Genomic DNA, 18,344 nt, shown 5'->3' on the forward strand with positions numbered 1-18,344 from the left:
TTAAACAAAGTCGCCGTTTAAATTCAAGCATTTGTCATAGCGTTTCACTAATTTACAAATACCATCTTCGTAAAATTCACCCGCCCGGGAACCTAGCCGACCTTTACGACATTTTGAAATTCGTCGTCATCGTCATCGAAGTGCTGCGACGCAAGCCGTTTCTTCTTGCGAAAAAATCACTCGGCGCCAAGTCCGAACTGTAAGGAGATGATATTTATAAATTAGTGAAACGCTACAACAAATGCTTGAATTTAAATAGCAACTATGTTGAAAAATAGTTAAAAGCTGTAGTTTTAAGTGTATATAATAAAATATTTTTATCTATGCAGGTTTTCTTCTTTATAGCCAAACGGAGGTTACTTTCCGAACCGCGCTTGTATATCACGAGATTATACGAGTAAATTCAATTTATTTTTAAATTCTGCTTTAGGTTATTGGACGGATTATAACTACTCGAATATAACTTTAAATATGGGTAAAGCAGCAGTAAAATAGTTCTCAGGTTGACATACCGTTGCTAATTGTGTGAGTAGTATATCCATTAATGACAACAGTATTACTTCTTTTGTCTATAGCGTAAAACTTGAGCACGTCTTGTTGGATGATAAATTTTCATGGAATGAGCAAACTGATTTCTTTTCCGGTAAGATCGAAACAACTTTTTCCGTTTGAAGCATTATGCCCGATCACCAAGTTATCATCATTAAATATTTAATTTGCCTACATATCCTACTGTTTAAAATGTCTATCTGGGAGCTATTTGATTAAATCAGAACGAGTTTAAATGATACAGAAATAGACTGTAAGATATTTATTTAATGTTGGTAAATATAATTTATGTAGACTGATTATTAGTAAATTAAAAATTATGGTATATGCGTTTTTAATTTAAAAAATAATATTTCTCATTTGTATCAAAGACAATTATTTTCACGTTGATAATAAATTTTCTAATAAAGCTAATTAGACAATGATTTTTCAATTGTTTAATGCAGTGTTTCTCAACCTTTCAGTATTGGGGACTCAATTTTCAATCATGATTTTCATCGCGCCCCCTTTTTCATACAATAATAATGTATTTTTAAGTATTTTGACGCTAAAGCTACACTACGACCTTAATTACAAATCTTACAAATTACCAAGAATAAGTAAATTTATTAATATTTGGCAACACCGATCTGCCGCATTACAAAAGCAGAATCGATGTCTCTCTGTCTTACGTCCACCATATCGGACATTCTCGCGGCTTCGCGAGAAGTTCTGATTTACCTCGAACATTCTGGAACGTCTACGCAAACGTGTATAAATGCTGCTCCTCTTTCGATTCCAGCCAGTCTCAGTCGAGTCGATCCTTGTATCGCTATTGAATCTATCGTGAATGTGTTTGTTGTAAATTGCGTGTTAATTGCGATTCACGGTATTAAATATTCACGGCAGTAGATTTATAAAGAATCATGGATAAATTTTTAAGCAGGCGTAAGCGAGCATTAGACTATAGTGAAGCATCAAGTGCACAGACGAGCGTGGTTCCGAAAATAAAATCGAGAAAATATTCTCAAGAATAGTTAAATTTTGTTTTTACCTGTACTGAAGCAAATGAAGAAGAACGGTCCCTGTGTGTCATTTGCTCAAAAATTTGACAGCAGAAAAAAATTTGCAGCATGAAACGTAATAAACTTAACCGACATTTGGAAACGCTTTATAGTGAGTATGTTAACAAACCCCGAGAATTCTTCGAATTAAAATTAAAAATCATATGAAAAGCAATCATTTAAAAAAAAAAAAAAACTTTGTGAATGAACAATTTTTACTTGCCTCTTACAGAGTTTTATACAAAATAGCCAGATGCAAAACGCTTCACATCACTGGTAAAGAGCTTATTCTGCCAGCTGCAGTTGAGAGGGTAGAAACTATGTTTGGAGATAATTTTGCCAAACAATTGCTCTCCATACCTCTATCAAATTATACTGTTGCCCGTCGAATCAGTTATATAGCTGAAGATATGTAGCACCAGCTTTTCATTTCAGCTTGATGCGGCAACAGATAGCAAAGAAGCTCATTTCATTGCCTATATTCGATTTTGTGATGGTATGTCAGCAGTAAAACTACTTTTCTGCAAATCAATCGAACTCAAAGCAACAGCATTCGCAGTATTTGTTATCTTAAATGATTTTATAAACGAAGCAAACATAGAGTGGAAAAATTGTGTCGGAATATGCATCGATGGTGCTCGTTCAATGTCTGGAAGATTCCAAAGTATACAATTACTTGTGAAACAAAAAATCTCCACAGTGTGTCTGGACAGATTGCATGATCCACAGAGAAGCTCTGGCTTCCAAAGAAATGAGTCCTGGTCTGAATATTGTGCTAACACGGTTGTAACCGTACTAAATTATATAAAAATGAGACCCCTAAAATCAAGAATCTTTTCTGAACTTTGTAAAGACATGGGTGCAGTACATTCAGTGTTACTATTTTATTGTGAGGCAAGATGGTTATGGGAAATTTTTTTAACTAGTTTATGAATTAAAGAGATGAAATCGCCATTTTATAGAAGAGGAGAACCGATTGGAAGCCTAGAAGTTCGAAATGGTTTATTTGTGATGGAATTGAGCTACTTGGTCGACATATTGTCGACCAATTAACATTGTTGGATACGAGTGATAAAGTTAATGCTTTTTATAGAAAATTGGAATTGTGGAGCAGAAATTTAAAGCAAAAAACCTAGAAATGTTTGCAAATGTGGATGAATGTGTTAAAACTTACACGGCTGAAGAACAACAAGTATACGTTTTTGTAACTGTTGAAAATCATTTACCCATTCTGGCAAAGAATTTTAAAAAGTATTTTCTTGCTGACGACAACTCGGTAGCAAGTTACGAGCGGGTTAGGGATCCATTTCAGAATATTCCCGAAGGGCTCTCAACTGCCGAAGAAGAAATATTCATAGACTTCACGGAAAGTGGCGAAATAAAAAAACGTTTAGTAATAAATCACTCTTTGAATTTTAGGCAGGGGTGGATGATGAGTTTTCTGCACTGAAAACAAGAACATATACTATTAACATTTTCAGCATCCTGTCTTTGCGAAACTGGATTTTCTACAGTGGCTGCTTTGAAGATAAAATGTAGTGTAGATCTCAGTTAAATATAGAAAAAGAAGTCAGGGTGCCTATTTCTGATATTAAACCTTCCTTTGAAAAATTTAGCTCTGCAAGACAGACCCAAAGGAGTCACTAATAATTATTAAACTTTTTTTTAATTTAATACTGATAAGTTAATTATTGAATACATTGTGCAGTACTGATACAATCCTATTTATAAGTGGCATATCAGTGTAAATATGTATTTTTTTATTTATTATGTCAGAATGTATTTTGTTTTGCTTTCCTTTCAGTAAATTAATACATTTTTTTAATTAAAATTTTTTTTCGATATGCTTGCGCCCTTCATTTAGTATTATCACGCCCCCCATAGTGGGACGCGTTCCACAGGCTGAGAAACACTGGTTTAATGTGTAATGAAATATTTATAATTAATGCCTTAAATATTTTTCTACCCATTTTATTTATTATATTTGCATAGTTGCATCACTATTATTCCACATAATTTATTACTTTTATGAATTTAATATCTGCAAAATTTATTATCATTAAGTGAAAATTGTAGCGATTATTCAGAATGATATCCAGAAGAGAAACTTAAAACTGAACCGAGTTGGCTGAAACTGGAGTCATTTGAGTGTATTTAAGGCTGCAACTACAAGCACCACTATTTGTTGTGTATGTTGCTTCTCTCATCTATTGTTGTCAATTGTAAACTGTTCATGCTTCAGTGATGTATAGTTTTGAACTTTGAAGTTTTGCTTTTCTGAAATACCTTATTCGATCAAGGAAGTGGTTCCTATAGTGGAAGCTTATGTGCGTTCTGGATCCTTTCAAGAAACATATCAAGTATTTGCAGAAATATTTCTGAATGCCAGTATCCTAGAAGCAAGTGTAACATAAATGATATGTTTTAAAAATGCTCTACAGCAAGATCAGTTTCAAATACAAAACAAAATAGGCAATGTTCTGTAAGGACTTGAGACCATAGCTGATAGTCAAAGAAAATTTCTGCCAACCTGAAGAAATCTATATGTAAGTTATCACAACAAAGTAGTGTAAAATATACTTCTTGCAATAATATTTTGCATGATTTAAATATGAAACTGTATCATGTAAAAATTGTCCAATAACTTAAGAGAAGAGAAATGTCTTAAATATTGTGACTGGCTTCTCAAAAAAAATTGTCTAACAGAGACCAGATGCTGTATTTCATGTCAGACAAGGCATACTTTCATTTATCTGGGTATGTAAAAAGACTGAAAATCCTCACCATATGTTCGAGTGTCCAATTCATGAAGAAAAAATTAGTGTATAGTGTGCTGTTTCTGGTAATCGTACATTGGAGCCAATATATTTGCCTGAACTGTCAATTAAGAAGTGTACCGTATAATTTTTGAAGAATTCTACGCTCAGATAAAAGATCATGAAAACGATTACAACTTCTTCCAACAAGATGAAGCAATGTGTCAGATATCACTCATCCTGAAAAGGAACCTCATTTAGTGTGCAGTTGCATAATGTGCATCTGCACACTATGATCTTACTGAGATATTCAGATTTAATTTTTTTGTGTAAAACTTGCATGTTGTGGTTAATATTTGTATTGTTGTCTTGTTTCCATGATATGATTTGCAAAATTTGATTCTTTTATGTAGTACGTGCAGGCCTCCTTAATATTGGTGAATGTGCAAGTAATTTGATGTAGTATTTAGCCCAGTTGCTGCAGTTTAATTTTTATACCACTCTATAGCTGATTTGTTAATTCAATATGATCTTATGTAATCTGTTTACAGTTTTAAATATGACTCATTAACTTCATTTTGGAAAATGTTAGTAATTTTGTAAAACTGTTGATTGATGTTCTCATTATATATTTTCTATAACATGGTATTTTTTAATTTTTTGAAGATGTTGCTTAGAGCTGTGTTTGGATAATCATTAATCTGCACCAGAAGTAAATTTACTTCTGATATAATAATCAAATAAAAATGTCTATGTACAAATAATGTGCCAAATAATAATTATTTTTTTTGCGGAAGGAGGTGGAAATGCATTTATGCATGGAGTGTCGGGCTCCTGCTGATGGTATTATCCAATCACTATCAGCAGACTACCGACTAAAACCACCCCCCTTTCTACCAGGATTCGACCCGGAACCGCTTAAAATATTACTTCTGGTCAACAACAACAACTTCTCCATGACAAGGCGGTAAGCGTGGAAGTACCTGTGACCCGTTAAAAATTGGGTCATGTGTTACTCCACCTCTCCTTGCCACCGTTCCGTCCACGGTCACTTCCAACATTTACTCTAAATGTAAGGTAATGGATGGTAATAATAAAAATCATATTTACATTTACACATGCCTTTTTATTATTTCAATACCTACCAATATAAGGTTGGGTTGCGTTTTATATGGGACAGTCTGTATATTAGTGAATACTATTGAACATTTACAAGTAATTTTATTCCTAATTCTTAAATTAATTTACAAATATTAATATTATATTTATAAAATATAATTACTCTGTTATTATATTTTTGTTAAATTGATATTACTTAATTTAATTTAACTTCATATAAGTTAAATTTATTTTAATTTAATTAATTAAGCCATTAAATTGAACTTTATGTAAATTGATTATAATATAATAAATAAATTTATTAATTAATACTTATTTTTAAATTATTTATTAATTATAATAAATAATTTTATTATATTATATTAAATTACTTATAGTTTTAATCTTTTTACTTATTATTTAAAATTTTCTACGACAGACTTTTCATGGAAGTCAAAAATAGTTAAATACCTCAATATTAATTTAAATGTTAGCGGTACTCTTCGGACGATTCTTTCTTAATGGAAAGCTATCTAACCGAACCCGTCCTCCTCCCTCTCGTTCACCCTCCCCGGAGTTTTCTGATGGAGGAGAGGATAACGGTGTGGGAGCAAGAAAACGTCTAAAGCGTAGGTCGGTCACCTCGGATGATCAACCCTCCGAGGGGCAGCTCTGAAACAGCAGTTGCCACCATGGAGGTTAGCGATGGAAATTCCTCTTAACCACCGGTCACTAGGCGGGAGAAAATCCCACCTATCATGTTGGACTGCCCCAAGGAGTGACCAACGCTGGCGAGAGCAATCTCCGCCATTATAAAAGGCCGCAGCTAAGCAGCGAAGGCGACTTCAGGGAAGTACAGAGTTTTCTGCATTCCAAAGGAGTCGCCTTTCACTTCTTTCAGCTCCCAAAAGATAGCGAGCTCAAAGTGGTTATCCGGGGCATCCCTTATGGGGCCACCCCGGAAGAGGTAAAGAAGAGCTGACCTCGCTCGGTTACGAGGCAGTTTCAGTTAAAAAGCTGACGACGAGGGACGGAAGGGAGACCCCCACGTGCCTCGTTGCCTTAAAACGAACGCCAGCCACCAGGGGCATTTATGACCTGGAAAACTTATTCCATTGTAGAATTAAGATGCAGTTGTGTCTCGAGGGGGTCCGCCCCAATGCCATAGATGCCAAAGGTTCGGTCACTCGTCGAACTATTGCCGCAGGGCACAGCTCTGCGTGAAATGTGGTGGAGACCACGACACGGCGACTTGTCTGAAGCCGTGTGAAGAGCCCGCCTCGTGTGCAAACTGTAAGGGGCCGCAACCGGCCAATTACAGGGGCTGTCCTTATTATAAGGAGCAGCTGAACAAGCAAAAGGGGAACCAGAAAACATCCGCTGTTACTGACGGACGTAGTTGGGCACGAGTTGCCGGAGGGCGAAAACCGAGCCCCCAGCACAGGTAGTTTTACCGTTGGTAACGGGACGGCGGAAAAAGGGGAATCACCTACCCCCACGCCAACGAAGCCTAAACCGGAAATAATTACAAGAAAGGTGGAGGCAAAAAAGCCGAACAAGCCTCCGACGTAGCCTGCTTCGCAGGAGAAAAAGGCAGCCGAACAATCGACAAATTCAAAGGGCGGGTGCCAAACCCACGACGTCTGGAAATTTGGTTAACTGGCATTTCTCCCACCACCACCCCATTCGGTCGCCCTAGAGCATAGACCAAATGTTCCGTGTCAAAAACGGCTACTGTGCCTCTAAAAATCGGTTTAGCGACCTAGATCCTAATTGCTCCTAATGAGCTACCTAACGTGCGTGGGCGAATTAAGCAAGGTGCCGTACAGCACCCGCTTAAGTGTCCCAGTCGCTCACTTGTCAACCATAAAACTAAATCGGGGAGGCGCACCCCTTGTTACAATTTAAAACGTCGCAGTACTATTAAATAAAAGGCAGCAATTTAGGCTGCCACGCCTCGGTCACTGTATGCCAGCTAGTACCTGTCCACCATTTAACAGCGCTTGGAGCTGATTTGGCTGATGGCCAGCCATATTCTCAGAGATGGCTTCCAGCAGCAGAGCTGTAGGAGTCCATTTTATTTTAATAAGCCCTTAAAATTACCGATGACGGTTGAACATAGTAACCTCATCGAGGAACTCCCACACGGTCCGACAATGCGGCTCTCGCCACATTGACTCGCCGTTTGTGAGCGGCCAAGTTTCCCCCTGACCTCTAAGTTCCAGGGTGGCTCGGTCTCTGGCCCCCCCAAGAGCAGGGCAGTCGAACATCATATGCACGTTCGACTGGACCTCCCCGCAGACACATAACTCATCAGCCACCAGGCGAAACCGAAACAGAAATTGGTTCAAGTTTACATGGTTGGTGAGCACCTGGGCAACCGACGCCCTTAAAAACGAACTCGAGGCATACCATCCCCCCAGATCCTGTATAAAATTATACAAGGATCTTCCCTTAGTCGTGGTGTGCCATTCAAACTGCCATGCCTCCATCGCGAGGCTCCGTAGCCTCTTCTGCAGACGGGAGATGGGCAACTGGACGAAATTTTGTTCCGGTGCATTGTGATCACCGTTCCGCTCCGGTTCTGGCCCGGCTCGAAACCGCATCCCAAATGCCTCGGCCTCCCGACCTTTTTGGAACTTCCACATGACTGCTCGAACTTTCACCACTAAATCGATTGGGAGAGCCTTTCCCAATACGGTAGTAGCCTCATAGGAGGTTGTTTTAAATACACCAGTGCATACTATCATGGCTCTGCGCTGGGCACTCCTTAAATTTTGAAGCAGTGCTCTATTCCTTTCCAACTTATGCGCCCAAACTGGCGCCGCGTATGCGATCATACTTTCGAAGACGCCTCGGTACACCAAGTACATTTGGCGGCCCGACAGCCCGTAATCCTTCCGAGCAATCCTTCTAAGTTTGTGCATCATAGAGACAGCGTCCGCCGCAACTTGCTTAATATGGTTACTAAAAAAGCAACTTATCATCAAACAAAACACCTAGGTACTTATGAACCCTTACTCGGCTGATTACACAGCCTTTATACTTAATGTGGGGGTTTCGACTGCATGATAATTTGTCTGCGCCCTTCAGAAACATAAACTTCGTCTTGGGCACAGAAATCCTTAAATTTTGCATGTCCATCCAGCCTTCGGCGGTCGACAAAGCCGCCTGCGTTCTACATTCTAGCTGCGGTCACGAACTAAAAGGAGACAGTCATTGGCGAAAGCCTGGGCCGTGACTCCTTCTGGGAATGTCAACCTCAGAAATCCGTCAAATACCAGGTTCCACAGCAGGGGACCGAGAACGGAACCCTGCGGGCTTTTTTTCCACAACTAGGTGCGCATCCTTAAACAGAGCCGTACGGTTAGACAAATAGTCTCGTACCACGACCTGTATGGCTTCGGGAACCAAAGCATAGAGGACAGAACTCCAACACAAGGAAGGAAATGCTGCCTCTATATTAATAAAAATAGCCAAAACATATTTGCAGTCGGCGCTTTCCACGTCGTTAAGAGCATTTAAGATGCAATCCTCGGTGCCAGCCCCTTTCATGAAGCCATACTGGCCTCGATTTAGAATACGTCTCATATCGATGCTTTCTTTGAGCCGTTCCACAACCAGCCTTTCAAACAACTTGCCGAGAACCGGCAAGAGGCTGATGGGTCGATAACTGCCGACCTCACCAGGATCCTTTCCAGGTTTCAGGAGTACCCTCACCAAAGCCACCTTTCTGCAACCCGGAAAGCTGCCCCAGCTTAGGCATCCCGTGAACAGTCTGCCGAGGGGCTCTCTTATGACAGGCAATAAATGGTGGAAAATATCCGGGTCAAGTTGGTCAATCCCCGGTGCCTTCTTTAATGCCATTCGAGAAACCACTCGGTCTATATCTTCGGGTTCCACGGTCCGAACGCCAGGGAATGGTGTTTCACCCGTCCTAACGCCGATTTCCGCTTCACCCTCCGGAGCATCTGGAAACAGAGTATCCAGGAACGCCCGGTAAGTCGCCACAGATGTTACAGTGTGATCACGAACACCTAACCCGCACCGAACACTGGACAACACGTGCAATGGCTTCGATCGATAACAGGTCTTAGCGAGCTGCCAAGGATCGCGCTGCAACTCGCGCATGGAGTCTTTCCAAAACTTGAGTTTGGCTTCCTTGATGGCGTGAACTTATGTGTTACGGGCACGCCGGTAGATCGGAAGACGCTCGATACGATATTCCCCGTTAGGGGGCAGCGCTGGTACCTTATCCGCGCGGACCTCACTCTTGTGCGCAGCACGCTAAGGTCAGAGGACCACCATTTCTTGCCGGGCCTCCGTCTGTCTTCCACAGACGACCCCCCGGAAAATGGGGTAATGACGGCTCCAGGCACGCTCAGATCAGCGGACTGGCTGCTTATGACGGGTCCGTCCATTGGCCTAGGCCGCCGTAGGACCTCGTTGCAGCCAGTCTTGATGACCCGGCCGATTAGCTCCGCCATCAATTCCACCTCCTCCCTACACTCCATGCGCCACTGCAATCCCTGCAAGGCAGCATCGCATACCCGCCTCAGCATGTGTCGATCCAGGCCCCTTAGGTTGTAGCGACCTGGATTTGGTGCCCTTAGACCGCCTCCGTAAGCAATATCATAGGCTGGAAGTATCCCGACACGAGAACGACATCGAGCGTACCCCTCATGATTCGCACGACGGTGAATCGCTCGTCAGACCACTGGGGCATCCAGAACACACCAGAGCGTCTGAGCTCACCACGACCGCAGAGAGCGGCCGTCCCCCACGAGAATGAATAACTTTCACCCCGTGGAAGCCGACCACCCTATCCGCAACCGCGTACAGCTCCTGGACCAAAAGGACCTCGAGTTCGTACTCCTCAAGGAGCCTCATGGCCTCGCTCGTGGCCACCCGGGAATGGTGCAGATTAATCTAACCCAGGCGCAGGCGGTCGAATGGGCGGAGGTCGTCCCCAAAGGCTTCCTGCCGTTCAGGCGTCGCCATAGGCTGTGTTCTTAACAGCTTTAGCCCGTGCCATCTCGTACGCCCTACATTGCCTACTCCCGACTCGGTGTCCAGCATTACTGCCTTTCACCTGGGCACAGGCTGCACACTTCGCGGGCGACGATTTGTGTGGGCAATTGGCTGCCTGTGCCCCGAAGCGGCACAGTGGCCACACATCTCCTTTTGCGCTCTGCAACGGAGAGCGGTGTGTCCGTAGCCCTGACACTTAAAACAACGGGCTACCTCTACATGGTCGACTACTCTACAGGCAGTCCACCCAAAAAACAACCTTCCACCGGCCACTAAGATCTGCCGGATCTTACGCGAGGTCTAGAGTACCCAGTGACTTCTCTGTGAATCCTTTCTCCCCAACTGCCGGACAACCTTGGCTTCCCTGAGGAAGTCCTCGACAGCCATATCCAACACAGGATTTTGGCTGTGAATCGCCCTGAGGATTTCAGGCTCCTCTACCCTCGTTGCCCTCGGCATATCGTTGCCCTCGGCTGGCCGAGCGTAGATCTATCTGCGGTCTACGCTCGGCCAGCAGCTGAGCCTTCAGCCCGTTCTTAGCAAGAACCGTGGCCTCCAGCAGTTGTTTAGCCTGCTGCTCATTTACTACTTCCAGGACCACTCCGTGATCCCTTGTTTTGGTGACCCGGGAAATTTGGAACCTTTCTTTCCTCGGGTCCAGGATCTTTTTTAGGGTTAGCTCCGTCATTGATGATGAAGCCCCCTGATCAGGCTTTATAGGGACCACTTTAACAGTGGCCCGCTTAATTTTACTTGCCGGCGCCTGGGCTGGCGGCGGCGGACCTACTCGCCTAGGCGCAGGCGCGGCCGTCACTGAGGCGAAGGAGATAGGTTTCTTAACCTTCTCCTCCACCCTGCTAATAGATTTCTGGAGCTCACCCAGAGCTTGACCGTTAACCGGTTTAAAGCTCCGGACTCCCTCCACAACCTGATCCACCTTGCCCGATAGTCGGCTCACGTCTGAATCTAGGGCAAGGTTAGCGCCCTGGAGGCCTTTACATCTAATTGCCAGTCCCGAGACCAACAAACCACACTCGCTCAAATACGAGTCTACGAGTTGCCTCAATTCGAGAGCAACTCTGGACTCCTTTTTTGAGGAAAGTTTGGCCCATTCGGCCCTCATTTCCTCAATTCGCCGCAAGCCTTCTGCCCCGGAGGTCACCTGCTTTGACACAGGCTTCCCTCCAGAAACTTCCCGCTCAGGGACAGAATCCGCCTTACTGCTTTCCGCCTTCCCTGACTTCGCAAGGAGGCGTCCTTCAGACTTGGCGCCCCCCGCGTCCTCGCTGTACGGGTCCAGCTTTCGCTTTCTCCGCACCACTCGAGACAGAGGTTTCACGTAGGACTTTTGTGCAAACCGCATCACTCGGGCGCTCCACTACCCGAGGGGCTTCCGCGACTTCCTTATCGGAAGCCCGGGGCCGCGGCGATGACCTACCGATTAACCTCCTCGGCAAGAAGGGGTCACCGGCTACCAGGTCCTTGGCCAGACCGACCAAGTCCTCTAGACAACCTCCTCCGGGTTGCTCCATCACTGAGTAATCTGACACTACACCAGCTGTGTTGCCAGGTACTACAATCCACAGCTTGTATAAAACTATCACCTATCACAAAACCAGGTGAGCGTCTAAACCTCTCACACCCCGAACGGACCGTCTGTTCAGCAGCCAATCAAGGAGTCAAAAGCTAAGAGCTCCTTCCACCGGCTAGGTCGGAGCGGAAACCGCTTCTCGAACCTGCCAGAGGATCAAAAAATATTCTGGCCTCACCAACTACGAACGGGGACACATTGTTTCAAAGGAAACGTCCTTATTTAGCCGACAGCAGCACTCCTGCAACACACTACGCCGCCGCTTCGTCTAAACTCCACAGCAACGTAGGTTGACAAACCGCTGCTGATCGTTGTCAGCCCCGACGACAAGAACGTAGAACGCTGTACTTGCAGAATCAAGTTTAACGCACCGGTTGCAAAACACAAGTTATACAGCACGGGGCCAGAGGCCGAGAAGCGATCTGGAAAACGACGTCTGGAAAACACACCGAGGTCTCAGAAGCCCCACGCCTCACCAAAGAGGAGTTAACAACTCCCAGCCTCTCCAGCGGCAAAATAAATATAACCGCACTCCCGAAGGAGAGTTCCGGCAAGGATTTCTTGTCACAAGTGACAATTAAGGATGTCCTACTGGAAATTCTAGCAATATTGCCCCGCCTACTCCAAGCAAAATCTCTGAAGGACTGCATTCAGTCCATCATAAAGTGCCTCATGAACTTGCTATCTAGGTATGGTTAGGCAAACTCTCAGATTGCTACAGTGGAACACCAATTCAGTAGTAAGGAAGACGGCAGAACTATGCCGTCTGGCCGAAGATCTACTAATAGACGTGATACTGTTGTTTGAAACTTGTTTGAACGCGAACAAACAACTGACCATTCGGAATTACTTTACGGATAGGCCAGTACGACCCGGACGCCCTGCCAGCGGCGGAACCACAATTTCAGTCCACAGACGCCATATACACACGCGGGTCGACCTCCACACTAACGTAATGGAGCAGACTTGTGGAGCATCTAGGCACGGTGTATCGGCTGATTTCGGCTTATAATAAACCAAACTCAGCAGTACCCGGCGCAGATCTAGATGCCGTGCCAGTAAATTCGGATGGGCCCGTGATACTCATGGGCGACCTCAACGCTAAGCACGAGTCTTGGAATAGCAATCTGACAAGTACAAATGGCAGGTTGCTAAACGAAAGGGCACGAGCACGCGTGCCCTTTCGTAGTCGTCATAGGCCCCGAGTGCCCACCTTCGTTCATCGAACGGGCAGATCGACACCTGATGTACTCGACATCGCAATCATGAAGGCGGTAACAACTCCGGTCATGATTGAAACGATAGAAGACCTCAGCTCGGACCACTCTCCTGTCTTATTGGAGTTGGGTCAAGCAGGGGGCAGCCGAGACCCCCCGACTATACCCCGAAGGTCAGTGAATAGGAAAAGGTTCTATGAAACTCTCCAACGGGATTACAGACCAGCGCATCCTGAATTCCTGACCACACCGGAGGAAGTCGACGACACGGTCGAACGCGTCACATCGTCAATGATCGAGGCTCTGTCAAACAGCTCTACGGAAAAGACCACGAGGCTATCAGTAATAATCTCCCACCTCATGTCTCTGATGCTATAAAAGCGCCGACTGAGGAGGAGACTGAATCACCCTGTCCCCCGATGATAAAAGGGCTTTTTATATTCAAATGGACAGAGTGATACAGATGCTGGCACAACATCGAGAGGATTCGTGGAATGAATACCTCGCCTCGGTCTCAGACGACCGCTCCTCGGTGTTCAGGCTAAACAAAAAACTACGAGAACAAAAGAAGCTCCGCCACCCGGTTGTGGGGCAACGAGGCCTTCTGGCATATTCAGAGACGGACAGGGCGGAGGTTTTTGCCGACACCCTAGTGAACCAATTTACTCCAAGCCCCCCTCCCGCCTCGAACGACGACCACACAACCGAGGTGGAGTCCTTCCTCGTAGATTATTTAGCACAGGTGGAGGACGCCCCACTAGAAATAGACCAAGTCATTGAGGCGGAGGTTTCCGCTGCAATCAAAGCCACTAGCCCCGACAAGACTCCAGGTGTCGACGAGATCGGTGCCCGCTCATTCCGGAATGTTCCACCCGCTCTTATAGCGACCATAACCACAATATTCAAGTCAATTTTGTACGTTGGATATTTTCCGAATTGCTGGAAAACTGTAAAGATGGTATGCCTACCCAAACCTGTGAAAAGTCTGCTCTTTCCCCAGAATTACAGGCCGATTTCCTTATTACCAATGTTGTCAAAGCTATTCGAAAGGATTTCCCTGGAGAGACTTCGGCGACATTTGGAAAACGGAGTACGGCCTGAACAATTTGGGTTCGGGGAGGGCCACTCGACGATCCTCCAACTGGTTAAAATAATCGAGTCTTGTCGGAGGCCTAAATAGAAAAGCGGTAACTGCAACCGTTTTTCTAGATATGACTAAAGCCTTTGACAAGGTTTGGCATAGCGGCTTGCTGTATAAACTCGCACATACGACGATTCCCTGTCGCTGTGTCAGATTGATACGGTTTTATTTACTAGACCAACAATTTTTTGTACGCGTAGGGGGAACAATCTCCTCCACCAGAGACGTAGCCGCTTGAGTCCCCCAAGGAGCAGTGCTTTCGCCGTTCTTGTACACGGCCTACGACAACGATATGCCGCTGTCAGAAGGAGTCAAAACAGCTCTATACGCAGACGACACTGCATATTATTATGAATCCGAAAGTGTAGATTACGCGATCGAGAGACTCCAACGGCAATTGGATCTAGTAGAGCCGTGGCTCGATATGTGGAGAATCAAAGCCAACGGTGAAAAATCGGTGGCACTGATGTTCACATGCGAGACACGTACTCCATCCAGGCAGCTGGAAATCTCAGGAAAGAAAATCCCCTTTGGGAAAAAATCAAGTAGTCCTGGACAAACGGCTTACCTTAGGAGAACATGTTAAATATGTGACCCAAAGGGCAAAGGCCGTCAGGGCCTCACTATACCCAGTACTGAACAGTGCCAGCCCATACCCACTGGCGACCAAATTGCTCATTTTTCGGCTTTACGTCCTGCCGATACTAACATATGCTTACCCGGCAAGCGTGGAGTTTGTTGAACTCCACGCTTCAAAAGAAATTAGAAGCCGTCCAAAACAGCGTTGCGGACGATATTTGGAGCACCGTGGTTCATCAGAAACGTCACTCTTCGCTACGATGCGGGACTACACACCGTATCCGAAGTGGAAGTGGTGCAGGCACGCAGACTGTTCGGGAGAGCGGCCGTGTCCTAACACGGCCATCTCCGGGACATCTGGCGACAGGACCGTACTCCACAGGGTATAAGAAAACGGCCTCATGCCGTATTAAACGAACCACTATGAAGAGGCGGTACGAGAGTCAAAAAATGACAAACCAGGCTTAGGAGCCTCTATATCGTGTAACCTATAAATGGAAACCGCACGAAAATTCCGGCCGCGAAAGTGACTGTTTTCGCAATTAAATTTTGTTAAAACTATAAAACGCTAGACAACACCCCACACCGTCCCACGAAGAGACCACAATTTCATTTAGTCAGCATATGCGACTCCTTCCGGAGAACGGGGCGCATTTCTCCCTCCAAATAACTAGGGCTCCGGTAGGCGCACTCCTGCTAGCCCATAGGTGCTGGTACCGAAAGGACTTCAGCGGATGAACTGAAGGGGAATCACACCGGGATTACTAGGCTCAAAATCTTAGTCTCTCACGGTCAGAACCAGTAAATAAATTTCACGATGGTCCACACAGACAGGAACGCAACTTACCAAATCCGTCCATAAATAAAACTTAAAATTTATAACTGCCACTAAATAACCGATGAAATCCGCCCGATAGTAGAAAGATACAGCAGCAAGGGACATTGTCCAGGCTCTGCGATCTGTAGGAAGAAATATTGAAACTCCCGCCATTCTTGCGTTCCGTCCCGTTAAAGTTTTTTGTAAAATAAAAGAACCGAAAAAAATGACTCAAACAGAATAGATGTAAGCAGGGTAATAATCGAATTCTACACTTTATCACATTCAAGTGACTGCAAAACTTACCCTGGAGCAGACATTGATAGCAACCATAATTTGGTGATAATGAAATGTAGATTGGGGTTTAAAAACCTGAAGAAAAGGTGTCAGATGAATCGGTGGAATTTAGAGAAGCTTGAGGAAGAGGAGGTAAAGAAGATTTTTGAGGAGGACATCGCAAGAGGTCTGAGTAAAAAAGATAAGGTAGAAAATGTAGAAGAAGAATGGGAGAATGTTAAAAAGGAAATTCTTAAATCAGCAGAAGCAAACTTAGGCGGAATAAAGAGAACCGGTAGAAAACCTTGGGTTTCAGACGATATATTGCAGCTGATGGATGAACGTAGAAAATATAAGAATGCTAGTGATGAAGAAAGAAAAAGGAACTATCGGAAATTAAGAAATGCTATAAACAGGAAGTGCAAACTGGTGAAAGAAGAGTGGATTAAAGAAAAGTGTTCAGAAGTGGAAAGAGAAATGAACATTGGTAAAGTAGATGGAGCATACAGGAAAGTTAAGGAAAATTTTGGGGTACATAAATTAAAATCTAATAATGTGTTAAACAAAGATGGTACACCAATATATAATACGAAAGGTAAAGTCGATAGATGGGTGGAATATATTGAAGAGTTATACGGAGGAAATGAATTAGAAAATGGTGTTATAGAGGAAGAAGAGGAAGTTGAGGAGGATGAAATGGGAGAAACAATACTGAGATCTGAATTTAAGAGAGCATTAAAAGATTTAAATGGCAGAAAGGCTCCTGGAATAGACGGAATACCTGTAGAATTACTGCGCAGTGCAGGTGAGGAAGCGATTGATAGATTATACAAACTGGTGTGTAATATTTATGAAAATGGGGAATTTCCATCAGACTTCAAAAAAAGTGTTATAGTTATGATACCAAAGAAAGCAGGGGCAGATAAATGTGAAGAATACAGAACAATTAGTTTAACTAGTCATGCATCAAAAATCTTAACTAGAATTTCATACAGAAGAATTGAGAGGAGAGTGGAAGAAGTGTTAGGAGAAGACCAATTTGGTTTCAGGAAAAGTATAGGGAGAAGGGAAGCAATTTTAGGCCTCAGATTAATAGTAGAAGGAAGATTAAAGAAAAACAAACCAACATACTTGGCGTTTATAGACCTAGAAAAGGCTTTCGATAACGTAGACTGGAATAAAATGTTCAGCATTTTAAAAAAATTAGGGTTCAAATACAGAGATAGAAGAACAATTGCTAACATGTACAGGAACCAAACAGCAACAATAACAATTGAAGAACATAAGAAAGAAGCCCTAATAAGAAAGGGAGTCCGACAAGGATGTTCCCTATCTCCGTTACTTTTTAATCTTTTCATGGAACTAGCAGTTAATGATGTTAAAGAACAATTTAGATTCGGAGTAACAGTACAAGGTGAAAAGATAAAGATGCTACGATTTGCTGATGATATAGTAATTCTAGCCGAGAGTAAAAAGGATTTAGAAGAAACAATGAACGGCATAGATGAAGTCCTACGCAAGAACTATCACATGAAAATAAACAAAAGTAATGAAATGTAGTAGAAATAACAAAGATGGACCGCTGAATGTGAAAATAGGAGGAGAAAAGATTATGGAGGTAGAAGAATTTTGTTATTTGGGAAGTAAAATTACTAAAGATGGACGAAGCAGGAGCGATATAAAATGCCGAATAGCACAAGCTAAACGAGCCTTCAGTAAGAAATATAATTTGTTTACATCAAAAATTAATTTAAATGTCAGGAAAAGATTTTTGAAAGTGTATGTTTGGAGTGTCTCTTTATATGGAAGTGAAACTTGGACAATCGGAGTATCTGAGAAGAAAAGATTAGAAGCTTTTGAAATGTGGTGCTATAGGAGAATGTTAAAAATCAGATGGGTGGATAAAGTGACAAATGAAGAGGTATTGCGGCAAATAGATGAAGAAAGAAGCATTTGGAAAAATATAGTTAAAAGAAGAGACAGGCTTATAGGCCACATACTAAGGCATCCTGGAATAGTCGCTTTAATATTGGAAGGACAGGTAGAAGGGAAAAATTGTGTTGGCAGGCCACATTTGGAGTATGTAAAACAAATTGTTGGGGATGTAGGATGTAGAGGGTATACTGAAATGAAACGACTAGCACTAGATAGGGAATCTTGGAGAGCTGCATCAAACCAGTCAAATGACTGAAGACAAAAAAAAAAAAAAAAATCACATTCAAGAATATGATACACAGAATTTGGTA

Source organism: Lycorma delicatula, chromosome 4, assembly GCF_047948215.1.
Source record: "Lycorma delicatula isolate Av1 chromosome 4, ASM4794821v1, whole genome shotgun sequence".
In the NCBI taxonomy this organism is placed as follows: Eukaryota; Metazoa; Arthropoda; class Insecta; order Hemiptera; family Fulgoridae; genus Lycorma; species Lycorma delicatula.